Source organism: Ranitomeya variabilis, chromosome 6 (genome assembly GCF_051348905.1).
Source record: "Ranitomeya variabilis isolate aRanVar5 chromosome 6, aRanVar5.hap1, whole genome shotgun sequence".
Lineage (NCBI taxonomy): Eukaryota > Metazoa > Chordata > Amphibia > Anura > Dendrobatidae > Ranitomeya > Ranitomeya variabilis.
In genome coordinates this window covers 42,263,390-42,291,039 of record NC_135237.1, presented here as the reverse complement: position 1 = coordinate 42,291,039, position 27,650 = coordinate 42,263,390, and the positions used below count along the sequence as shown (strand labels likewise).

General features: G+C 42.8%; 1 protein-coding gene and 1 long non-coding RNA gene across 2 annotated transcripts in view; both read right to left on the bottom strand.

Annotated features, from left to right (window-relative positions):
• The window catches only part of PLXDC2 (plexin domain containing 2), a 542,926-nt gene that overhangs the window by 505,869 nt on the left and 9,407 nt on the right, over nt 1-27,650 (bottom strand). The window lies entirely within an intron of this gene.
• LOC143783401 (uncharacterized) lies at nt 47-27,482 on the bottom strand. Its single transcript, XR_013217148.1, has 3 exons — nt 27,448-27,482; nt 2,796-2,905; nt 47-131 (listed from the first exon to the last, which is right to left on the bottom strand). It is a non-coding gene; the product is annotated as an uncharacterized LOC143783401 (long non-coding RNA).

The following is a 27,650-nucleotide window of genomic DNA, read 5'->3' as shown; positions in this document are numbered from 1 at the left end:
TGGTCTGGGATTACAGGAATAGATAAAAGGATTTGCACAAGTGACAATCCACAGAAGATCTGTGGTTAGTTCTCCAAGATGTTTGCAATAACATACTGTTGAGTTCCTTGATAAACTATGTGCAGTTGCACCTAGAAGAATTGAAGAAGGAAATCGACGGTCACCAAATATTGATGTGATTTTAATCTTTCCTTTGTTCATTCACTTTGCTTTTTGTTAATTGATAAAAATAATATAAAATATATATTAAGAACATTCTATACATCTTTATTATTGTTCCAATAAAATGAATTAACATGGCAAATAATCTTAATTCACATTTTGTAATAATTTTGTTTCAACTACTTCTATGTCTCCCTGGTAACAAACTATAAACTATGTGTAGTTAGCTAGTTCTTACTAACCCACCAAATATATGCAATATCTGCTCACCTGGAGAGGTGAGTTTGCTTAGTCGTATGTTAGGAAGAGCAGCACAGACTAGAAGTGTTAATGCAACGAAGCTGGAAATGTAGGATGGATAGTGGATCAGTGGAGCTTGTAATACTAGATGCAGCATACTCAATTGTGCAGGCAGCACTTTGGAATAGTAGAGATGAATAGGCTGACAGATATCTTAATAAAGCTAAGTGGAGTGTGTGCCTAGTACCTTGGACCTTGGAATAGTAGAGATAAGTAGACTGGCAGGTATCTAGATGCAGGCAAAGTTAAAGGGAACCTGTCACCCCCAAAATCGAAGGTGAGCTAAGCCCACCGGCATCAGGGGCTTATATACAGCATTCTGGAATGCTGTAGATAAGCCCCCGATGTATCCTGAAAGATGAGAAAAAGAGGTTAGATTATACTCAGATGGGCGGGCGGTCCAATCCGATGGGTGTCGTGCTGCGGTCCGGTCCGGGGCCTCCCATCTTCATAGGATGACGTCCTCTTCTTGTCTTCAAGATGCGGCTCCGGCAATACTGCAGTACTTTGATCTGCCCTCAACAGGGCAGACAAAGTAAGCATGCTCCGGAGCCACAGCATGAAGACAAGAAGAGGACGTCATCCTATGAAGATGGGAGGCCCCGGACCGGACCGCGACGCCCATCGGATTGGACCGCCCGCCCAGGTGAGTATAATCTAACCTCTTTTTCTCATCTTTCAGGATACATCAGGGGCTTATCTACAGCATTACAGAATGCTGTAGATAAGCCCCTGATGCCGGTGGGCTTAGCTCACCGTCGATTTTGAGGGTGACAGGTTCCCTTTAAGGGTGCAGAAAGTGCTTTGGATTGGCAGAGAACAATAGATTGGAATATACCTTCATACAGCACAGTTGGTGGTAAGGAAAGCACCTTCGTTTAACAGAGACAAGTTGAAGGATTTGTCAGTCACCTAGCTTTAGTAATGCTGGATGTCTGAACAGTATTTAGAAACAGCAGAGCTCAGCAGGTAGTCATGCACTTTGGTGTGGGAGAGCTAGAAGTATGGATAGCCTCTCGGGATCAATTTAATAAAATAGATGATTAGGCATCAGGCTGTAGCTGAACTGGATAGGACATGTGGATAGATTCCTAAATAGCATGTGGAGGCAGGACTACTACCAGAATACTCAAAAGGTGCACAGCTGCCTGAGCCTGCCTTAAAAAGCCTTGGATGATGACATCAGAGTTGTGCTCAGGATTACTATTACTATTACTTCTATTACTATAGAAACCTGATGCTTACTAGCACAGAGAACCATCCATAGGGTAAGCAGAAATCGCCATCTGGCACTGAAGCCGGGACAGGTGAGTAACAATATATTATTAAGAAACAACTAAATGGTAAACATTTTCCATATTTCATTACTACAGACACAAAGGGCCTCATTTATTAAAACTGCCTAAAAATAACACTGGCAAAATAAATTCTGCAGTAAAAGTTCACTGTTTTATAATTTTGATACATGAAGCCCAAAGTACATAAAAATCTAAAAACTATTACAGGGTCGTGGTTTTTAATTTCATTTATACTATCATTGCTTTGAGCCTGTTTTTTTGTCTAGTTTTATGTGTTTTGCACCTTTTTTTTGCTTGCACCCAATTCATTATTTTATTTGCACCTTTTTAAAGTCTATTTTATATGTGTTCGCCAGGATTTTTTTTTCCACTTCGTGGGCAGAGTTTGGTTATTCCAGATGTTTTCTTCTTAATCATCAGTTACGATTTTTTAACAAGTTGCAAAATTTGCCACAACTCTACTCCACTCCCCTACATTGATGAGTTATGTGTTTTTAAAATGCCTTGACTTTTACGACATTTTGAGAAAGAATCGACTTTTTTTTCGCAAAAAAGTTGCAAAACAGGTTAATGACAGTCGAGAAGACCTTTTTCTATTTTTTTTGCTTTGCTCCAAATTTATGAACCCTGTTTGCCATTTTGATTAATTTTGTGCAATAAACATCAGCTAATACGTACCATAAAAGAAAAGTGACTTAAAAAATGCAAATAATGAATCGGGACCTCTGTGTCTGGAATAATAAAGTATTGAAGATAGTGTAAAAAGTACTAATTGTATTACTTCTGTGAAACTATATGCAGTCATGCTCAATTCCAAGCAAATGTTCACATTTTATACATGACTCTTACACACCCCCTGAGATGACCCCCATTAACAATGCCCTAAGAACTCTTCACCTTTCACCCTGCCGGCCTCCTGCAAGTTACACTATATACCTTATTTATGTTGTTTGCACAAGGACAAGTCTCTCGACCTATGAATTTCCTCCAGTCATGTCTGGAAAATATTGATAGCGCTGAATTAAATGTATTCACCTGGAGGATCCTACATGTGGGAGATATCAGAATCTGCAACCAGCATTCCTTCCTAGAGGTGTATTTTCATCTCAGTCTTGCTTTACACAAACATTAGGAATCCAAGTTTTCTGTTAAGTCATAGAAAACAGAAAAACTGTTCATTTTTAAAAGGTTTCTATTTGGGTGTCCATCATCTCACTGGCAAAAATAGCGCAAGATGTTGTTCTTTATCCATCCTGCAGTTTATCTCTCCTCTCAGCCTACCTGTATAAAGCCCAACCTGAATTATATATCCCCTTTTATCTATATACAGCTCCATCCTGCAGTATATCTTTCATCTCATCTAAATACTGCTCTATTCTGCAGTATATCTCTCCTCTCAACCCCCTGTATAAAGCTCAACCTGAATTATATCACTCATTTTATCTATATACAGCTCCATCCTGCAGTATATCGCTCCTCAAAGCCTCTGTATAAAACCCAAATTTTAAAAAACTGACCGTCACATCCAAACATAGACTAAGTGTGAACAGGTGCTGAACCTAGAGTCTCCAACTCATATACAGTCAAATAAATAAGGCAGCACACTGCGGCGCTAAAACATGCAAACATGAAACATGAAAATTGAACTGCATTACTGCACTAGAAATATGAAAAAATGAGAGCGTTTAGAGCATAAATTGGCCAATTCATATGTACCTGGTAGCCACATTAAGGCATCTCTCATATACCAGGTCCTAAACTTTCCTTTCCTCGCTGAGAATAAATGTCTTCATCTGAATGGGAACCTGTGGATCCTCTTCTTAGACTAAATTTCTCTCTCTCTGTGGAGGGGCAATGGACCTGCTGCGATTAAAACACCTGTGGCTAAGAGGCGGAGGAGTTCATCCCATTCAGATAAAGATGTTTATTCTCAGCGAGGAAGGAAAGTTTAGGACCTGGTATACGAGAGATGCCTTAATGTGGCTACCAGGTACACATGAATTGGCCAATTTATGCGCTATACGCTCTCATTTTTTCATATTTCTAGTGCAGTAATGCAGTTCAGTTTTCATATTTGCATGTTTTAGCGCCGCAGTGTGCTGCCTTATTTATTTGACTTTATACGAGTTGGTGACTCTAGGTTCAGCACCTGTTCACAATTAGTCTATGTTTGGATGTGACGGTCAGTTTTTTGAAATTTGTATTCATTAGCCTTCTGACTGAGCACTCCTCCACCTCTTAGCCACAGGTGTTTTAATTGCAGCAGGTCCATTGCCCCTCCACAGAGAGAGAGAAATTTAGTCTAAGAAGAGGATTCACATGTTCCCATTCAGATGAAGACGTTTATTCTCAGAGAGGAAAGGGAAGTTTAGGACCTGGTATACGAGAGATGCCTTAATGTGGCTACCAGGTACACATGAATTGGCCAATTTATGCGCTATACGCTCTCATTTTTTCATATTTCTAGTGCAGTAATGCAGTTCAATTTTCATGTTTCATGTTTGCATGTTTTAGCGCCGCAGTGTGCTGCCTTACTTATTTGTCTGTATAAAACCCAACCTGAATTAGACTGTATCTCTCCTCATATATATATATATATATATATATATATATATATATATATATATATATAGCTCCAATCTGGAGTATGTTTCCCCTCTCAGTCCCTCTATAAAGTCCAACCTCAAGTACTTCTCGCCATCTCTCCACATGACTATAAACATCTCCATCCTGCAGTATATCTCTCCTCTCATCGAAATACAGCTCTATCCTGCAGTATATCTCTATTCTAAGCCCCTGTATAAAGCCCTACCTAAATGATATCTCTCCTCATCTATATACAGCTCCATCCTGAAGTATCCCTCCTCTCAGCCCCTGTATAAAATCCAACCTGATCTCATGTCAGACGCTGTTCACACTAGGGCGTCCGACAGACAGCGGTAATTCCACATACGACCACTACACGCTCAGTAGCGTCGGCTAGACTTTATCCAGCTTTCTCGGGGTTAATCTAGCTGGTAATTTGGTTGGAGGCTGGGTCACACCCACGGCCTTTAAATAGTCGTGCTGGACTTTGGGCGTCGCCGATTATAGCTTGTACTTTGTGCCTAGTGATTCCGGTCTGGAGTGGTGGTCTTGTTGTAGGTATATCGTAGCTTGTGGTGTATTATCCTTTGTCATATTCCTCCTTCCTATATTTGTATTTGTTTTGCCCTGTGCACATTATAGTGTATTCCTGTGTGTCTGCGGCGTGGTGCGTTTTTCAGTTTTCCCTGTCTGTGCTTTTTGTGGGGATTGGTGTGTGGTCTCTTCACTGGGTGGCGGGTGGTGGTTTCAGCTAAGGGCTGAAATAGGAGTCAGGGTCAGGCCTGGCGGCCCAGACATGCACACCTTTAGTGTAACTTCAGGGAAAGGGACAGACAGGGTTTCCCTAGCCTGAGGGATATTGCAGGGGCCTGGGTAACCAGCCTTAGTCTACCCAGTACTCCCATGACACCTGAAGTATATATTTCCACTTATCTAAATACAGCTCCATTCTACAGTGTATCTCTCCTCTCAGCCTCCTGTACGAAGCCCAACCTGAATTATATTTTTACTTTTATCTATATACACCTCCATCCTGCAGTATATCTCTCCTCTCATCTAAATACAGCTCTATCCTGCAGTATATCTCTATTCTAAGCCTCTGTCTAAAGCCCTACCAAAATGATATCTCTCCTCTTATCTATATACAGCTCCAACATGCCTTGTATCCCTCCTCTCACCCCTGTATAAAAGCCAACCTAAAGTATATGTTTCCACGTATCTACTGTATATACAGTGTATCTCTCCTCTGAGCCTCCTTTGCAAACCCCAACCTCATGTATATCTCTCATCTCATCTAAATACAGCTCTATCCTGCAGTATATCTCTCCTCTCAGCCCCTCTGTAAAGTCCAGTCTGAAGTATATCTTTCCACTCATCTATTTACAGCTCAATTCTGCAGTGTATCTCTCCTCTCAGCCCGACCTCCTACAGTATGTCACTCTTCTTAGATACCAACACATACAGTGCTGCTTCATGATATTAACTCCCACTTTGCAATGTAGAAAGTTTTGCCCCTTTCCATGATATGAAACCTCACTGTACACTCTCTGATCTACCCAGTGCCCAGCTATGTTGGCAGAATGTCAGCCGGGAGATTGCGCTGCACAGGATTGCCCATGAGCTGAAACTACTAAAGAACAGTTCCAATTGCAACTAGAGAGTTGACAGAACCTGGAAACTCATCCTTAGAAGGCTGATATGTGCAAAACGGGGCAGATTTTAAATGGGTTATATTGGCATATACTGTGATTTGTGAAAAAAACCTTCAATTCTAAGGTTTGTAAAGTCGGAGGTTGGTAAACATCTATTGTGACTTTTTGGTATTGGCGATTTACTCACATTTTATCTCTGCTTTCCTTTCACTCAAGTTTGCCCAATCCAGCATGAAACTGCTTATTTGTAGGTTTGTGGGTTGATGGGTGAGGACAGTTCCGGCAAATTTTGGAATTTGGCATGTATGACCACATGACATAAATGCATTTAATTTCATTACATTTTTCCTCTAATAGTTCTATAGCATAAAGAATATTGCAGAAGTTCTGTTGCGCAAGGGTTTGTTCCAACTTATTAAGTTACCATGATATTCACAAAAATAACAAAATGAAGGTGTAGGGGTTTCGCAAATGGCTCTATCTCTATAGGAACAAGGTTTAAACAAGGGGAACGCACTCTGAACTTCCCACCCTAACACCTCCATACATTCATATCTTCAGCGCTGAACGTAGAAAATATCCATTTAGATGACTAAGCTTTCCAAACGCTGCGGTCTACCCAAGAAAGTGAGCTGATTCACCGCTGATTAAACCTGAGAAGAAGGAAGGAAAAATATGCAGATTCAGAAATGTGAAATAAGGAGAATATTAAAATTTCCATGAGCTCTTAAAACAAGCTCTGGGGGCTCATATGTTTCATGAATCATGAATGAAAGAAGGTTTTTATTAAAGTGTTCTACTAAGCAGAATTAATTTAACCTCTTAAGGACCAGAAGATTTTTCGTTTTTGCACCTTCGTTTTTGTTTCCTGCCTCTCTTCTGACAGCCAAAGCGTTTCTTTATTTCTCTCCATAGACATAGCCGTACGAGGCATTTTTTTTTTGTTTGACGAGTTGTAATTTTGATTGACAACACTCATTTTCCGGTATAATAGAGACAATTTTCAAAGGTGAAATGCTAAAAAGAAAATCATTGGTATTTTTGGGCTTTGTTTTTTTGGGGGTGTTCATTGTGGGACAAAACTAACCTGGCTTTATGATTTCTTAGGTCAGAACGATTATGTCGATATCAAACTTCTAAAGTTTTTATTTAATATTTTAGGGGATAAAAATTCAGAACGTTATAAAAATCTAAATTGTCTTTTTTGTCACCATTTTCTGAGACTGCAACTATTTTATTCTTCTGTTGTTAGACCTGTATTAGGGTTTGGTTTTTGAGTGTCCAGCTGAAACTTTTATCAATACCATTTTGGGGATACATATGTCATTTTGACCTCTTGTTATTGTATTTTTGAGAGAATTTTGGTAAAGAAAAAATGGCAATTCTGGCGGTTCAATTTTTTAGATTTTTCCTTTCGGCAAGATTCTCCATAGGCCTGACTCAAATGTCAGTATTTTCCATGTACCAGAAAAACGGACCAATTATTTTCATCAGAGCTTGATCAGAGTGTGGTCTGAGGGTGAACAATTTTTCTCATTCGGATTTAGGCTAAAGGAGGCAAATTGTGCAAAATTTTTAATGAAACCCAATTCCAAAAAATGTTTTTTAGCCCCAATTGCTTATATCCAAGTAAGAAAAAAGATAGTTCTCAAAGGTGCCCAAGCCCTTTAACCCTTTCGCGACATCCTCCATTCATGTACGGTGCAAATCGGTAGCGGGAGTATGGAAGGGGCTCACTTTGCCGGTAATGGACATGTGTTATTGCAGATGCTGACGAGTGAATTTTCAGTCTGAGTGTGATCCGACCGAACATCATCTTTCACTTGGACCAATGTTAGTCTATGGGGCTGTGCACATGTCACCGGCAGCATGCCCAAGTTTGATCAGGTACTCAGATGGCACTCAGCCATGTGAATCAATGTGTCTGTGGAAACCATCTGATGACATCTGACTACAGTCCGATTTTCAAGGTCTCACAGAATGGAGAAGATGAAGAATTGTCTTTTCTCCATCTTCTTCTCATACGAGAAAATCAGATCCCATTGCAATCATACTCTGATCAAAGTGTCATCTGCATAATGGGCCCGATTTTCTCAGATGATAAGAATATTGCAAGAATGGCTGAAAATTTTATTAAACAGCAAATTGCAAAATTGCTTGTTTTTACCTCCATGAAGATACAGTAAGTCCCAAATGATTCACCACGTATATATATATATATATATATATATATATATATATATATATATATATATATACAGTGGGGCAAAAAAGTATTTAGTCATTCAGCAATAGTGCAAGCTCCACCACTTAAAAAGATGAGAGGTGTCTGTAATTTACATCATAGGTAGACCTCAACTATGGGAGACAAACTGAGAAAAAAAAATCCAGAAAATCACATTGTCTGTTTTTTTATCATTTTATTTGCATATTATGGTGGAAAATAAGTATTTGGTCAGAAACAAAATTTCATCTCAATACTTTGTAATATATCCTTTGTTGGCAATGACAGAGGTCAAACGTTTTCTGTAAGTCTTCACAAGGTTGCCACACACTGTTGTTGGTATGTTGGCCCATTCCTCCATGCAGATCTCCTCTAGAGCAGTGATGTTTTTGGCTTTTCGCTTGGCAACACGGACTTTCAACTCCCTCCAAAGGTTTTCTATAGGGTTGAGATCTGGAGACTGGCTAGGCCACTCCAGGACCTTGAAATGCTTCTTACGAAGCCACTCCTTCGTTGCCCTGGCGGTGTGCTTTGGATCATTGTCATGTTGAAAGACCCAGCCACGTTTCATCTTCAATGCCCTTGCTGATGGAAGGAGGTTTGCACTCAAAATCTCACGATACATGGCCCCATTCATTCTTTCATGTACCTGGATCAGTCGTCCTGGCCCCTTTGCAGAGAAACAGCCCCAAAGCATGATGTTTCCACCACCATGCTTTACAGTAGGTATGGTGTTTGATGGATGCAACTCAGTATTCTTTTTCCTCCAAACACGACAAGTTGTGTTTCTACCAAACAGTTCCAGTTTGGTTTCATCAGACCATAGGACATTCTCCCAAAACTCCTCTGGATCATCCAAATGCTCTCTAGCAAACTTCAGACGGGCCCAGACATGTACTGGCTTAAGCAGTGGGACACGTCTGGCACTGCAGGATCTGAGTCCATGGTGGCGTAGTGTGTTACTTATGGTAGGCCTTGTTACATTGGTCCCAGCTCTCTGCAGTTCATTCACTAGGTCCCCCCGCGTGGTTCTGGGATTTTTGCTCACCGTTCTTGTGATCATTCTGACCCCACGGGGTGGGATTTTGCGTGGAGCCCCAGATCAAGGGAGATTATCAGTGGTCTTGAATGTCTTCCATTTTTTAATTATTGCTCCCACTGTTGATTTCTTCACTCCAAGCTGGTTGGCTATTGCAGATTCAGTCTTCCCAGCCTGGTGCAGGGCTACAATTTTGTTTCTGGTGTCCTTTGACAGCTCTTTGGTCTTCACCATAGTGGAGTTTGGAGTCAGACTGTTTGAGGGTGTGCACAGGTGTCTTTTTATACTGATAACAAGTTTAAACAGGTGCCATTACTACAGGTAATGAGTGGAGGAAAGAGGAGACTCTTAAAGAAGAAGTTACAGGTCTGTGAGAGCCAGAAATCTTGATTGTTTGTTTCTGACCAAATACTTATTTTCCACCATAATATGCAAATAAAATGATAAAAAAACAGACAATGTGATTTTCTGGATTTTTTTTTCTCAGTTTGTCTCCCATAGTTGAGGTCTACCTATGATGTAAATTACAGACGCCTCTCATCTTTTTAAGTGGTGGAACTTGCACTATTGCTGACTGACTAAATACTTTTTTGCCCCACTGTAATTATATATATATATATATATATATATATATATATATGCTCCATTGAACTTTTTTATGGAGCCACTTTCTTTTATCTTTGCTCCTGGTTGTATCACTGGAAAGTTTGTGTAGAAAATGCACTCTACCTCTTTATAGACCCTTCATCATGGCTACTCTGCACTGATGCACCATAATATCTGATTGGTTCCAGTGGTTTTGGGCTCTTGCACCACACGGCTAAAAACAGCCTCAATAAGTCTCCCCTGTCCTTCCTATTTCCTGGACATATTTTCTGATTATAAGTCTTATTATTAAAGAACTGGCCACAAAAATTTTTTTTTCAAGCGATGCTCTTAAATTAGAATGTGACTGTTCTAATGTAATCTTAGACAACTGTGAATTTCAGATCCAAGGCAAACATCGATAGAGAGACGCCAAAAGAAGTGTGGAGTCAGACAGGAGCCCTTTAACCAAACATTCGTACCGCGCAGCTCGAAGCTTGGACATAGCCAACACTTTTCATTCTCATAGATGGTCTTGTATAATTAGAGGGGGCCAAAAAAAGTTACAAAGTTGTTGTTTAAATCTTCAACTTCTCTTCTTTCCATAATTATTTTTTCAGATATTGCGAAACTATTACTGTAGCTCATATTTGCAGACATGGAAACAATATTACTGAGAGACGAGGCAATAAAACTGCATCTGCAATGATCGCGGCGCCAACACCTCTTCTTGAGAGAAGAAAAAGGAGGAGAAGGAGAAGAAGAAGAAAAAGGAGAAGTAGAAGAAAAAAAGAAAAAGGAGAAGAAGAAAAAGGAGGAGAAGGAGAAAAAGAAGAAAAAGGAGAAGGAGAAGAAGAAAAAGGAGAAGGAGAAGAAGAAGAAGAAGGAGAATATGAGATAGAGGGGAAGGTGAAGAAAGAGAATCAGAAGAAGAAAAAGGAAAAGGAGGAGAAGAAGACGGTGCGTAAGGAGAAGGAGGAAAAGAAGATGAAGATATAGAAAAATAAAAATATAAAGAAGAAGAATATAAAGAAAAAGAAGATAAAGAAAAAGATGAAAAAAAATGAGGAGAAGGAGGAAAAGAAGAAGGAAAGGAAGGAGTAGGAGGAGAAGGGAAAGGAGAAAGAGTAGAAGAAGACGATGAAGAAGAAAAAGATCGACTTTTAGGCCGGGGTCACACTCAGTGTAGGGAAATACGGTCCGTATTTTACATGCGTAATATGCAGAAATGTTCCCAAAATAGTGATCCGTATGTCATCCGTAGGCAGGGTGTGGCAGCGTATTTTGCGCATGTAAACCTCCGTATATAATCCGAATGGCCTCCGTACGCGGCTTGCAAAACGGACATATAATGGATCCATGGACTCAAATATTCGTTAAAACATATATACAGTCTATATATATATAGATAGATAGATAGATAGATAGATAGATAGATAGATAGATAGATAGATATACACTCACTGGCCACTTTATTAGGTACACCTGTCCAACTTCTTGTTAACACTTAATTTCTAATCAGCCAATCACATGGCGGCAACTCAGTGCATTTAGGCATGTAGACATGGTCAAGACAATCTCCTGCAGTTCAAACCGAGCATCAGTATGGGGAAGAAAGGTGATTTGAGTGCCTTTGAACGTGGCATGGTTGTTGGTGCCAGAAGGGCTGGTCTGAGTATTTCAGAAACTGCTGATCTACTGGGATTTTCACGCACAACCATCTCTAGGGTTTTATAGAGAATGGTCCAAAAAAGAAAAAAAATCCAGTGAGCGGCAGTTCTGTGGGCGGAAATGCCTTGTTGATGCCAGAGGTCAGAGGAGAATGGGCAGACTGGTTCGAGCTGATAGAAAGGCAACAGTGACTCAAATCGCCACCCGTTACAACCAAGGTAGGCCTAAGAGCATCTCTGAACGCACAGTGCGTCGAACTTTGAGGCAGATGGGCTACAGCAGCAGAAGACCACACCGGGTACCACTCCTTTCAGCTAAGAACAGGAAACTGAGGCTACAATTTGTACAAGCTCATCGAAATTGGACAGTAGAAGATTGGAAAAACGTTGCTTGGTCTGATGAGTCTCGATTTCTGCTGCGACATTCGGATGGTAGGGTCAGAATTTGGCGTAAACAACATGAAAGCATGGATCCATCCTGCCTTGTATGGAGCATCTTTGGGATGTGCAGCCGACAAATCTGCGGCAACTGTGTGATGCCATCATGTCAATATGGACCAAAATCTCTGAGGAATGCTTCCAGCACCTTGTTGAATCTATGCCACGAAGAATTGAGGCAGTTCTGAAGGCAAAAGGGGTCCAACCCGTTACTAGCATGGTGTACCTAATAAAGTGGCCGGTGAGTGTATATATGTATATATGTCAGTGAGACACATATATATATATTTAGATTTAATACAGCGCTAGATAGCAGAAAAGCCGGTAATTCAATTGCCGGCTTTTGCTCTCTCCTTCCAAACCCGACATGATATGAGACATGGTTTACATACAGTAAACCATCTCATATCCCTTCTTTTATTACATATTCCTTAGCCAGGGAGGGTCCTATAACCATGGACCCTCTCTAGGCTATTAATATCTGCCCTCAGTCAACGGCTTTCCCACTCTGGCAGAGAAAATTGCGCGGGAGCCCACGCCAATTTTTTCCGGAATTTAACCCTTTAATTTAATAGCTAGAGCCCCCAAATTTTACACATACACACTACTAACATTAGTAGTGTGGAATATGCAAAAAAAAAGGGGATATGAGATGGTTTACTGTATGTAAACCATGTCTCATATCCTGTCGGGTTTGGGAAGGAGATAGGAAAAGCCGGCAATTGAATTACCGGCTTTTCTGCTATCTAGCGTTGTATTAAATATGAATATATATATGTGTGTCTCACTGACATACATATATATATACCTATTCTATGTGTACACATTTATTCTACCTATTCTATTCTATTCTGTCAGTGTGATTTTACTGTACACCGCACTGAATTGACGGCTTTTCTAGAGAACACCGCTGCGTATTTCTCGCAAGTCACACGCATAGTCCGTGTGTAATCCGTAATTTTCTCGCCCCCATAGACTTTCATTGGCGTATTTTTTGCACAATGCGCTGACAAACGCAGCATGCTGCGAATTTCTACACCCGTAACATACCGTATATTACGGATGCGTAATATACGGCAGATAGGAGCTGCCCCATAGAGAATCATTGGGCCGTGTGCAATGCGTATTTTCTGGACATATTTTCGGTGCTCATACGTCCGTAAAACTCGCTAGTGTGACCCCAGCCTTACTGCTAGCTATGTCAGACTTAGAACTCCTTGAACTCTACCTGCACTCATTAAATGCTTCATTGTATAAATCAGCCTTACAAAATGATTCTACAGCTATTCCCATATGGATTTTCAAAGTGAACACACCAGTCTCATTAGGTGCAAGAGATGCAATTACTGATATACGCAGCTTGTATTGTAAAATCTGGCCATAGTTTAGGTCTACTGTCATCATTTTTGACAGTAGGATGTTAAGAATAAAGTGAAAATCATCCCCACATTACCAATTTATTGCTTCTCTTTTTCTAAGGGCAGGTACAGATGACCGTATTTTAGGTTCGAGTGCGACCCGACAAAACAATGGATCGTACTTGGATCAATGATATTCTATGGGGCCGTGTACACATCCGATTATTTGTTCGGACAGAGTCAGTTAGAGGAAACAAAATCACAACATGCCTGAGTTTGATCCAGCCATGCAAGTCATTGAGTCCATGGAAACCATCGGACAGAGCTCTGATGACTAGGGTTGAGCGAAACGGGTCGGCAATTTTCAGAAGTCGCCGACTTTTGGCAAAGTCGGGTTTCATGAAACCCGACCCGACCCCTGTGTGGGGTCGGCCATGAAGTCGGCGATCTTCTGAATCTGGAATCGGAATTCCGATACCGATTCCCGATATGTTTATGATATCGGGAATTGGTATCGGAATTCAGATTTAAGTGTAAAATAAAGAATTAAAATAAAAAATATCGCTATACTTACCATCTGATGCGCCCTGGTACTAAGCGGGAACCTTCCTTCCTTAGAATCAGCCTTCCAGGACCTTGCGGTGACGTCGCGGTGACGTCGCGGCTTGTGATTGGTCGCGCGGCCGCCCATGTGACCGCTCGCGCGACCAATCACAAGCCGCGACGTCACCGTGACGTCACCGAGGGTCCTGGAAGGGCTGATTCTTAGGAAGGAAGGCTGCCGGAAAGAAGCAGGGCGTGTCCGAGGGTGAGTATATACCTAATAGGAATATACTCACCCTCGGCTTCTTTCCGGCAGCCTTCCTTCCTAAGAATCAGCCCTTCCAGGACCCTCGGTGACGTCACGGTGACATCGCGGCTTGTGATTGGTCGCGCGAGCGGTCACATGGGCGGCCGCGCGACCAATCACAAGCCGCGACGTCACCGCGACGTCACCGCAAGGTCCTGGAAGGCTGATTCTAAGGAAGGAAGGTTCCCGCTTAGTACCAGGGCGCATCAGATGGTAAGTATGGTGATACTTTTTATTTTAATTCTTTATTTTACACTTAAATATGGATCCCAGGGCCTGAAGGACAGTTTCCGCTCCTTCAGACCCTGGGAACAATTGGAAACCCAATGCACTGCATTGGGTTTCGAGTTTCGGCCGACCCCGACCCCGACTTTTTTATAGGATCGGCCGATTTCACTCGACCCGACTTTTGAAAAAGTCGGGTTTCGTGAAACCCGACCCGATCCTATAAATGTAAAGGTCGCTCAACCCTACTGATGACATCTGAGTGCAGTCCAATTTCCACGGACTGACAGAATGGAGACATTTTTTTCTCCATCTTCTCCTCATCCAAAAGAATCAGATCACACTATGATCAGACTTTGGACAGAATGTGACTTGCACAATTGAGCTGATTCTCTCGGATGATAGAATATACGCTCGTGTGACCATGGCCTAACACTGCAAGGCCTCCATGGCTGCATTGGTGACATGCTCTTATGACAGGAGCATGATGCGCAGAGCCGGCTAAACTTTTTCAGCACGGCAGTTGAGCGAGTGCCTAAGAATTTAAGACTAGATACCCAATATTACATGTCTCTTTTTGCATGCCCCAGAGTCCCCCCAATAATAAAAGCAGCCACATATGCTTTGTGCCATATGTATCACAATCTTTCCTACAGCCCATGAAAAGATTTAGTTGATGCATCTAAACGCCGCAGCCTTGGATTGACTTGATTGTGAGCCACCAGTCTCAAACACAACACGTGGGGCACTTGAGCTGCCATCCCACTTAGCTAAGAACAAGTCTTACCATGCTTTCTTCATACATCGCCACGTAGCTCCTCAAAAATAGCCAAAACCCACTTCAGCTGGCATTGAACTTCACCAGTCCTTACATAATTTGCCAAGCTATAGGGGGTCAGATTTATCTGGCGGCACTGGAGTTCAACTCCTCTTCCTCTCTGAAGAGACAATTTGCACATTTAATTTCCCAGAGGAGCATGCAAGGCCTTTAAGTCTCCTCACACTGGCATGTCATACTTGGCATGTCACTGTCCACAAGGAGAAACCTTATTTCTTTAGATTGTAGAAGCAAAAGACTAATATATCTGGTGGCACTAGAGTTAAACTCCTCTTCCTCTCTGAAGAGACAATTTGCACATTTAATTTCCCAGAGGAGCATGCAAGGCCTTGAAGTCTCCTCATACTGGCATGCCATACCTGGGTTGTCACTGTCCACAAGGAGAAACCTTATTCCTTTAGATGGTAGAAGCAAGAGATTAATTTATCTGGTGGCACTAGAGTTCCACTCCTCTTCCTATCTGAAGAGACAATTTGCATATTTAATTTCCCAGAGGAGCATGAAAGGCCTTTAAGTCTCCTCATACTGACATGCCATACCTGGCTTGTCACTGTCCACAAGGAGAAACCTTATTCTTTTAGATTGTAGAAGCAAAAGACTAATTTATCTGGTGGCACTAGAGCTCAACTCCTTTTCCTCTCTGAAGGGACAATTTGCACATTTAATTTCCCAGAGGAGCATGCAAGGCCTTTAAGTCTCCTCATACTGGCATGCCATACCTGGCATGTCACTGTCCACAAGGAGAAACCTTATTCTTTTAGATTGTAGAAGCAAGAGAACAGACTAAATGAGCTCCAGTTGTCCTCCCTGTATGGTCTACTCCAAGAAAAACTGTCCACACCCCTGTGATTATTACTCCTATCCACTTTGCGTTAGTAGCATTTATTTTTTTACAATTGCTTTACTTGCCCCTGAAGCCATTCTGTTCTTTGTAGTTCCCATTTGCTGGGGTGCCATTACTACCCAGTGTCCAACAACCTCGCGTACACTGCCAATTCCCTTCCAGTAAGTATTATTATCAATGCAGAGCAGCCATTAGCATAGTGGATATGGCCACAGGGTGAATTATACAAGAGACGCAAACACACAGCATGCAAAGCAGATCTCCAGCATTCCTGGAACATGCGAGGATAGATAGATTATATTTATTCTCTGCCACATGTCATTAACATAACTTGTAATAAAGTCTTCATTTCATTAGACTTTCCAATATCCATATGTAAAATCATTACCGCAATCTCGTTTTCTATTAGCCGCTTTAGAAGAATTGCAGAACTGAGTAAATCTGATGGAAAATAATATGCATAAAACCACTGCGCCAATTCTCCATTTAAATAGGCCACTATATGGGATCAAAATATGAGAAAAGTAGACAAGAATGCCAAATGAGGGCAATATTAATGGGTTTTTTGATGAGAATTAACGTTTGTTATTTAGTTAATTGGCCCCCTAGTGGTTATAAACGGCATTACATATTCCTGCTACTTCACTTTTAGACATTGCTCGAGTCCTACGACAATAAAGGACGACAATATGTGTATAGTCCTTTTTCTGCACCCAATGGAGCAGGAAAATGTGTTTTGTTGGAAATCACCACTCCTAGAGTACGCAGCTGTTTGCCCTCCAAATATTTTAAATCAATGATGTGCAACCGATGGCGCTTTAACTGCAGCTTTCCAACAAGCTGCAGACCATCTGCTAAAAAGCTGCTTTTTGTCAATGGGGTGTGATAATCTCCTACATTTGCATTTAAACACCAAAACCAGAACACAATGGTCCTACATAATCCCGGCCTGGATACCAGTATGGAAATTAGCCCTCCTCCAGAAAGAAGAAAACTGCGTTTCTAAGGCCGCTCTGTAGAGTCAATGTGAATGGGTTGCAAAAGAGAGACAGTTTTCTGCCAACTAGAAGAGGACTAATTTGCATATTTTTGTTTCCAGGAAGATTACTCTGCATCACTCCCTATACCATCTGAACCGGCCAGGAGAAGGTGCAGAAAAAGTGGTGATTAGTGATGAGTGAAAGTCCTCGGATTAGGTGTTATCTGAGCATGCTTGGGTGCTAACTGAGTGTCTTCAGCATGCTCAAAAAATATGTCCAAGTCCCCATGCCTGCATGTCTCGCGGCCGCGGGTGTTAAACAGCCACAACACATTCAACAAACAGGTGATCTGTGCATGTGTTTCCGATGTCGAACAGCCATGAGACATGCAGCCGCAGGGAATCGAACATATTTTTCGAGCACGCCGAAGTCAGTCAGTCAGCACATGAGCATGCTCATATAACACCTAATCCAAGGACGTTCGCTCATCACTAGTGGTGATCCGGCACACACCCCAAAATGTTAAAAACAAAAAAGTGTTTTCAAGAATATTGCATGAAAAATCCATTCAACTGTAAAAAAAGAAAACATCCGTTGGCCTTTAATGCATTTCTAACCCCATCTTTCATGATTTTATAACAAAAACCTGGCTAACTAGTGTCCGAAATGTGTTAAGGAGGACCCGACAGCGGATACAATTCACAGGAAGCATGTATCAGATTTTGGCTCTCAGCCAGATTTGGTTGACTCTGGAAAAAAACGTTAAAACCCGCCGGCGAAAAAGCTGCACAGGAGAATAGTTGGATAGGCGGGTCCACTGTGGCTTCTGCCCGCCCACTGCCCTGGAGTGACAGGTCTCTCCCTATACTCGTGTAAGGGGTTACAAAGACTGGTACATGCCCCTACCCCTTTATGCACCTCCTGGTTCTTAATGTAGTGAGAGTGTGACCGCACTATGTAAATGTGATTTCAATCTGCTATGTATAAAGTATTTTCCAACCGTTTGCTGCTATACGAATGTTTTATAATACTGAGTACAGTTTTCCATAGTTGTCTAGGGACAATGTAGTACCTTAGTTGGGCCACTAGATGGGTCAGGACATCTTAGTATAATTAATAGTTGATTATAGGAGGAATCAACTGGGGTAAGGCAGGAAGAGTTTCCTGGTTAGAGGGAGAGGGGCTAGAGAGTCTGGACAGCTTGGGTGGGCTTTAGAGCCCAAACTACCCAGTAGCTCTGCAACGTTCAATGCTGGGAACCTAGCCATCTAGGGCCTAGTGGGCCAGAAGTACAGCCTTAGCAGCAGTGTGACAACAGTGGTGGAATGGAGGCTGATGGCTCTATAATATGGCAGCTCACTGCATGGGCAGATGCCCTCAGGTCCAGTGCGAAATGGATGAGGGAACACCTGAGCATAGTGAGTCTGAACAGGGAGGATGCTGCGGTAACGCAAGAGACGGTTTGACCTGAGTATGTACTGAAGGTCATAGGAGGAAGTGCAAGGAAAGTGGAGAATGTGGACTGTTTGCAACCCTATGCTGATGTTGTAACTAATAAGGATGTGCTGCAAAGAGGAAAAAGTAATGTTCTACGTTTTAAGTTACAATTGGACTGTGTCTCTGTTTGTGCACAAACGTATGGAGAAGGCCTTCAGCAACTCAGAGGAGATCCTGAAGGTGCAAAGAGGCAAGTACGCTGACAAAGGACATTGTTTGTATGCGATGGGAGACCAGGGTGTGCAAGAGTCAGTAGTCTCAGCCACGGCTAAGGCCCTGGTGCTCCCTCACACATGCATGCAGAGAAAGAATTACAGTCACTGGCAGAGAGTGTGGAGAAGCCACCAGACAACGGCCTGTCCGACTAATCTCCCGTGCAGCTTGGTCCCCTGTGACTTTAAGGTATTTATCTTTTTTCGAAAACACTACAGCATTCCCTTTAAAGTTTCCAAAAATGTTTCTGTAGCGTTGGATTTTAATATGATTGAAAACACTTTTTTTGTTTTTAACATTTTTGGACATGTTTCGGATCGTAACGGAGCCATCATCTACTTGCCCTGAGTGCCGCCATTCGAATAGACCGTGGAACTTTGAGGCTGTTTTCACGCATCCGTGTTTTATCCCGTTACGAATACGGACCGCAATGTACAGACTAGTCATGGGTCTACTAACATAAACTCAACAGTCTTACATATACACTCACCGGCCACTTTATTAGGTACACCATGCTAGTAACGGGTTGGACCCCCTTTTGCCTTCAGAACTGCCTCAATTCTTCGTGGCATAGATTCAACAAGGTGCTGGAAGCATTCCTCAGAGATTTTGGTCCATATTGACATGATGGCATCACACAGTTGCCGCAGATTTGTCGGCTGCACATCCCAAAGATGCTCCATACAAGGCAGGATGGATCCATGCTTTCATGTTGTTTACGCCAAATTCTGACCCTACCATCCGAATGTCGCAGCAGAAATCGAGACTCATCAGACCAAGCAACGTTTTTCCAATCTTCTACTGTCCAATTTCGATGAGCTTGTACAAATTGTAGCCTCAGTTTCCTGTTCTTAGCTGAAAGGAGTGGTACCCGGTGTGGTCTTCTGCTGCTGTAGCCCATCTGCCTCAAAGTTCGACGCACTGTGCGTTCAGAGATGCTCTTAGGCCTACCTTGGTTGTAACGGGTGGCGATTTGAGTCACTGTTGCCTTTCTATCAGCTCGAACCAGTCTGCCCATTCTCCTCTGACCTCTGGCATCAACAAGGCATTTCCGCCCACAGAACTGCCGCTCACTGGATTTTTTTTCTTTTTCGGACCATTCTCTGTAAACCCTAGAGATGGTTGTGCGTGAAAATCCCAGTAGATCAGCAGTTTCTGAAATACTCAGACCAGCCCTTCTGGCACCAACAACCATGCCACGTTCAAAGGCACTCAAATCACCTTTCTTCCCCATACTGATGCTCGGTTTGAACTGCAGGAGATTGTCTTGACCATGTCTACATGCCTAAATGCACTGAGTTGCCGCCATGTGATTGGCTGATTAGAAATTAAGTGTTAACAAGAAGTTGGACAGGTGTACCTAATAAAGTGGCCGGTGAGTGTATATCTATTAGGCTGGCGTCACACTCAGCGTATGTAAATATGGTCCGTTTATTACGGCCGTAATACGCAGAAATGTTCCCAAAATAGTGATCCGTATGTCATCCGTAGGCAGGGTGTGTCAGCGTATTTTGCGCATGGCATCCTCCGTATGTAATTCGTATGGCATCCGTACTGCGATATTTATGGATTTATGTGCTCAAATGTTCGTTAAAACATATATACAGTAAATATATATATATATATATATATATATATGTCATTGAGACACACACATACAGTATATATATATATATATATACTGTATTTATATTTAATTCAGCGCGAGATATGTGAAAAGCCGGTAATTCAATTGCCGGCTTTTCATTTCTCCTTCCCAAACCCGACAGGATATGAGACATGGTTTACATACAGTAAACCATCTCATATCCCTTTTTTTATGCATATTCCACACTACTAATGTTAGTAGTGTGTATGTGCAAAATTTGGGCGCTGTAGCTTGTAAAATAAAGGGTTAAATTGCGGAAAAAATTGGCGTGGGCTCCCGCGCAATTTTCTCCGCCAGAGTGGTAAAGCCAGTGACTGAGGGCAGATATTAATAGCCAGGAGAGGGTCCATGGTTATTGGCCCCCCTGGCTTCAAACATCTGCCCCCAGCCACCCCAGAAAGGGCACATCTGGAAGATGCGCCTATTCTGGCACTTGGCCACTCTCTTCCCACTCCCGTGTAGCGGTGGGATATGGGGTAATGAAGGGTTAATGTCAAGTTGCTATTGTAAGGTGACATTAAGCCAGATTAATAATGGAGAGGCGTCAATTATGACACCTATCCATTATTAATCCAATAGTACGAAATGGTTAATAAAACACACACACATTATTTAAAAGTATTTTAATGAAATAAAGACACAGGGTGTTGTAATATTTTATTATACTGGTAATCCACCTGAAGACCCTCGTTCTGTAACAAAGGAAAAATAAAAAAACAACAATATCTCATACCTTCCATCGCTCAGGTCAAGTCCCACGAAGTAAATCCATCTGAAGGGGTTAAATCATTTTACAGCCAGGAGCACTGCTAAAGCAGTGCTCGTGCCTGTAAAACCCCCGGGGAATGAATGGAAAGCGGGGTGACCTGTAGTTACCTTGAGTCGCGGTGAGGCGCCCTCTGCTGGATGTCCTCATATGAACTCGAGCGTGGGAACTTTTCCAAGGCTCCAGTTCATGAGGACATCCAGCAGAGGGTGCATCACCGCAACTCAAGGTAACTACAGGTCATTCCCCTGCAATCCATTAATTCCCGGGGGTTTTACAGTCACGAGCACTGCTTTACCAGAGCTCCTGGCTGTAAAATGATTTAACCCCTTCAGACGGATTTAGTTCGTGGGACTTGATCTGAGCGACGGAAGGTATGAGATATTGTTGTTTTTTTATTTTACCTTTGTTACAGAACGAGGGTCATCAGGTGGATTACCAGTATAATAAAATATTACAACACCCTGTGTCTTTATTTCATTAAAATACTTTTAAATAATGTGTGTGTGTTTTATTAACCATTTCGTACTATTGGATTAATAATGGATAGGTGTCATAATTGACGCCTCTCCATTATTAATCTGGCTTAATGTCACCTTACAATAGCAAGGTGACATTAACCCTTTATTACCCCATATCCCACTGCTACACAGGAGTGGGAAGAGAGAGGCCAAGTGCCAGAATAGGCGCATCTTCCAGATGTGCCTTTTCTGGGGTGGCTGGGGGCAGATGTTTGTAGCCAGGGGGGGCCAATAACCATGGACCCTCTCTAGGCTATTAATATCTGCCCTCAGTGCTGGCTTTACCACTCTGGCGGAGAAAATTGCGCGGGAGCCCACGCCAATTTTTTCCTCGATTTAACCCTTTATTTTACAAGCTACAGCGCCCAAATTTTGCACATACACACTACTGACATTAGTAGTGTGGAATATGCAAAAAAAAAACGGGATATGAGATGGTTTACTGTATGTAAACCATGTCTCATATCCTGTCGGGTTTGGGAAGGAGAAATGAAAAGCCGGCAATTGAATTACCGGCTTTTCTATAGAACACCGGTGCGTATTTCTCGCAAGTCACACTGCTGGTCCGTGTGTAATCCGTATTTTTCTCGCCCCCATAGACTTTCATTGGCGATTTTTTTGCGCAATACGGTGACAAACGCAGCATGCTGCGATTTTGTACGGCCGTAGAAGACCGTATAATACGGATCCGTAAAATACGGCTGATAGGAGCTGGGACATAGAAAATCATTGGGCCGTGTGTTATGCGTATTTTACGGATGTATTTTCTGCGCTCATACGTCCGTAAAACTCGCTAGTGTGACGCCGGCCTTAGACTGTCTACGTGCCGCTGGTCAGTTCAGTACTTCATGGTCCATTCCCAAACTGGGCATCACAGATCTACTGTATGTGTGTGGAAAAAAGGGTTTTTTTCCACCCCAAAGACAAATATACATTAGTTTCAGTACTTTGAGATTGGAAATAAATCATCGACAATGTCACTGTTTTCTAAGAGCTTATTAACAATTCCATTGATCTGGAATTAGGTTATAATTAGGGAATTTAGATTGTGAGCCGCTATGGGGACAGCGATGATAATGTCTGTAAAGCTCTGCGGAAAATGATGGCGCTATATAGGAAACACATAATAAATAACTATTGTCCCATGTGTATTGGGCATTGCTGTATGGATTGGAGGGGGAACGATGAGCACAAAAGTTGAAATGTGCGTTCCATCAAGTCTGACTATGATGGGAAAGGAAACCAGGATTCATTCTGTGAGCGCGCAGCCTAATGTTACAGCTGCATTCCTCATCCACCGTAGGACAGAGTGAATGTCTCTCCGGAGCAGCAGGAAGATCTATGTTCACATTTAAAGCTTCTTGGACTGTATCCTATCCAGCCCTAAAGCCGTTCCTAACCTTCTCACTGCATTGTGAGCTAGAGATTTCATCTACCATGCATCAGTATATCATGACACATAATAACCTGTTGTCTCTTACTGGCCACCGCAGAACATGGTCAGAATTATAGACTTTGTGTTGTCGCAGCTCTCCGTAAAAGCATTTGGGAAATGCATATTAAATAAAATATTCAAATAAAATGAAAAAAAATAGAAACATTTTTGCACCGTATGTACAGTGGATATAGAAAGTCTACAAAACCCTATTAAAAAATACAAGGTTATTCTCATATATCAAAAAAATTGTGCCAAGAAGATTCATTTCAGAACTTTTTCCACCTTCAATGTCACCAAGTCATGTGAATCGATTTTCACCATCTCTACTCTACATCTAAAATACATTTTTCAGTGATAAAGTGTCAGCTGAATTCTGCTTAATAATTAAATTAAAACCAGATTGTGAAGCATTTTTATTTTTTGTTCTCGTACCACAGCCACTAGTGATGAGCGAATATACTCGTTGCTCGAGATTTCTCGAGCACGCTGGGGTGTCCTCAGAGTATTTTTTAGTGCTCGGAGATTTAGTTTTCTTTGCCGCAGCTGAAATATTTACATCTGATAACCAGCATAAGTACATGTGGGGGTTGCCTGGTTGCTAGGGAATCCTGTTATGATCCGGTGACCTTGGAGCCGCATGAAACTTTCTCTGGAGTCGGTGGAACCTGTACTGACCGCAAATCCTGAACTAACACCGCAACTAGAAGTAGCCGTGGGGTGTGCCTAACAACCCTAGACACCTCGACACAGCCGGAGGACTAAATACCCCTATAGATGGAAATAGGAATGCTATCTTGCCTCAGAGCAGACCCCCAAAGGATAGGCAGCCCCCCACGAATAATGACTGTGAGAAGGAGAAGATTAGACACACGCAGGTAGAAAACAGGATTTAGCAAAAGAGGCCACTCTAGCTAAATAGGAAAGGATAGGACAGATTACTAGGTGGTCAGTATTAAAACCCTTCCAAAAATATCCACAGCAGATAATACAAAAAGTTCCACAATCTAACTAAAGACATGGAATGTATATCTGCCACTCCAGAGAATCCAGCAAGACTGAGAAAATACTGACACAATCTAAGCTGGACAAGAAAACACAAGGAATAGCACTGAATTGTGAAACACACAGCATGTGTGTCACAGGAAAAAAAAACCCAGACGCTTATCTTTGCTGATTTGGCAGGAAGGCAGGAGGAACCAGGCAGAGGCCAAACACCTCCCAACAACAATTGACAACTGGCAAGGACTAATGAATCCTGCACACCTAAATACCCCAGTCAGAACTGCAATCAGCAGATACACCTGACCAGGACTGCAACTCAGGAGCAACTGCATTACCACCTACAACCACCGGAGGGAGCCCAAAAGCAGAATTCACAACAGAATCCCCACATGCACTTATGCTGGCTATCAGATGTAAATCATTCAACTGCGGCAAAGAAAACTAAATCTCCGAGCACTAAAAAATACTTGGAGGACCCCAGAGCATGCTTGGGAAATCTCGAGTAACGAGTATATTTGCTCATCACTAACAGCCACCGATTACAGTCGTGGCCGATGATCAGGCTCCTATGAATCGATTTGCTCCCACTCTAATGAGAAGATCTTCTCATTGAGATTTTGCTGTATACTGTATGTATACCACTTGAACACCACGGGAACATGGAAAGTATCAAGGATCTAAAAACATCAGCCCTACTTAAGGACCCCATACACATTAGACTAATGCTGGCTGAACCTGATGATTTTGACTGGATTGGATGACAACCTAATCTGTGTGGGGTTCTTCCAACTCCCCCCCCCCAGAGATAATGTCATAGAAGGGAAGGAACTGGTCTGTTGAATATCAAGGGACATGCTTTTATTTCTACTAGGGGATAGGTTGTGGACAGTGGAGTCTGGTGGATACAGAGGAGTCCGGATGACAAAAATGAATCTGAAGTAGGACAGAGGGGTCTGGTAGATACAGAGAAGTCTGGAGGTCACAAATGAATCTAAAGGAGGACAGAGGAGTCTGATGGATGCAGACGAGCATGGAGTCTGATGAAGGGCAAAAGAGTCTGGTGAATACAGAGGAGTCGGGAGAACAAATAAGATCTGGAGAAGGGCAGAGGAGTCTGGGAGGACACAAAAGTCTGAAGGAGGGCAAAGCAATCTGGTGGGTATAGAAGAGTATGAAAGACAAAAATGTGTCTTAAGGAGAACAGAGGAGTTTGGAGGACACAAAGGAGTCTGAAGTAGGACAGAGGAGTCTGGTGGATACAGAGAAGTCTGGGGGGCACAAATGAGTCTAAAGGAGGACAGAGAAGTCTGATGAATAGAGAGGAGTATGGAGGACACAACGGAGTAAAAATGAGGACAGAGGAGTCTGATGGATACAGAGGAGTATGGAGGACACAAAACAGTCTGATGAAGGGCAGAAGAGTCTGGTGGATAAAGAGCAGTCAGGAGAACAAATAACAGTCTGGAGAAGGGCAGAGGTCAGGAGTCTGAAGGACACAAAGGAGTCTGAAAGAGGGCAAAGCAGTCTGGTAGGTACAGAAGAGTATGAAGGACATGAAAAGTCTTAAGGAGAACAGAGGAGTCTGGAGGACACAAAGGAGTCTGAAGTAGGACAGATGAGTCTGGTGGATACAGAGAAGTCTGGAGGTCACAAAGGAAACTAAAGGACGACAGAGGAATCTGGTGATACAGAGGAGTATGGAGGTCACAAAGGAATCTGATGAAAGGCAGAAGAGTCTCATGGATACAGAAGAGTCTGAAGGACATAAAGGAGTCTTAAGGAGAGGAGTCTGGAAGACACAAAGGAGTCTGAAGTAGGACAGAGGAGTCTGATGAATACAGTGAAGTCTGGAGGGCACAAAAGAGTCTGATGTTGGGCAGTAGAGTCTGGCAGATACAGAGGAGTCTGGAGTAAAAATAAAAGTCTGGAGGACAGCAGAGGAGTCTGGAATACACAGAGACAGACACAGAGGCAGTCTCTCTCTCATAGAGAGCACAGGAGCACTCAGCCAAGCTGAGCATTCCTCTGCACACAGGAATCGTGAGTGATAACCACTGACCGAACAATCATTCAGCCATTGACAGCTATCTAATGTCTATGGCTGACTTACCAGGAAGTCTGACCCCAAATCACTGCTTTATCTCAAATATCTTGTCTCCTAAGTGCCTACAGGACCATTAATAATACATGTGTGACTTATGCTAGTGGAGCGCCCACTAGGACTGTGGGGTACTCGGGCCGGGTCCGGTGGTCCTTAAAGGGGTGGTCATGGAGGCGGTGACCCGGTCCGTGGCCCTGGGTGTCCAACAAAAATGAAGAAGGGAAGTGGAAAAAAGAGGAATAAATGGAAATGTTCATAATGCCACACGTGGTACTCGGCCAGGGGTGGCCGATGCTGCTTAAAGGGATCACTGGGGCTGATGGTGTTGCAGCAGAGTTGGTATAGCTTCCCACAGGTTGAGCTTAGCCCCAGGACTACCGATGCAATTGGTGAGGGTTGATAGATGGTGGTGTGCAGGATGGAAGGCACAGGAAATAATTGGAGGACACAGGGATTGCAGTTTCCTTTACCTTTAACTGGTGAATTGTCTGCAGTCCGGGGTACAGGTTACAGGTGTTGATGGGGTCCGGGCAGCCTGGGAGTGACTTTGGATCCACCTAGCCAGGTGGGTTCGGAGGCCTTCCTTCTGCGCTGTATTCTCTGTCCCTTGCTGCCTGAAGCTTCACACAAGGTCCTCTCAGTGTCTGATACTCCTAACCCATATGGCTGACAGCATGAGCCTTTCATGAAGACTGTCTTCTCACTGGCAGCCCCAGGCTCCTGACCTGCTGTGGTGCCTCCAGGTGTTAGATGGGACAGGAGACTTGCAATCTCCTGCCCTCCAGTTCTAGTTGCTGGGCCTTTAGTACCCGTGCAACCACGGACTCCGATGTCTGGTTTCTCTTGCATGTAGTACTGGGAAGAGCTCAATCGCAGCCACACACCCAGTCTCTCTCCTCACATGCTTCCTCCCCCTTTGCAGTCTTACACTACACTGAACTAACCCCACCTCCAGACCAGAACTTCTAGGGAAGCTCCCCTGAAACCGGGTTTAGAGCTCCCCCTTCTGGTCCGGAGTCAGGAAGGTGTTGTATGTTTGTGTTACCTGCCAAGGGGATCCCTCTTTACCTCCAGGCACAACATCCCCCCCTCCCCCCGTGAGGAAGGCAATGCCATTGTGGCATCCAGACTCCTGGGGTGCCACACTAGCAGATATTAATAATATAATTTTTATTTCTATACATATTACACAGCACATTACAATTCACCTACTTAACACGTCGGGCCTCATTTCTAAAAATGTCTTTGTTGCCAACAGCAACCAATCACAGTGCAGCTTTCATTTCACAACAGCAGTTTAAGAAGTGAAAGCTGAGCTCTGATTGGTTGCTATGAGCAACAAGGAGAGTTTTTTCTTTATAGACTGTTTTGATAATTGAGCCCTTTAGGCTTTACTGCTCCTTTACGTAGTATCC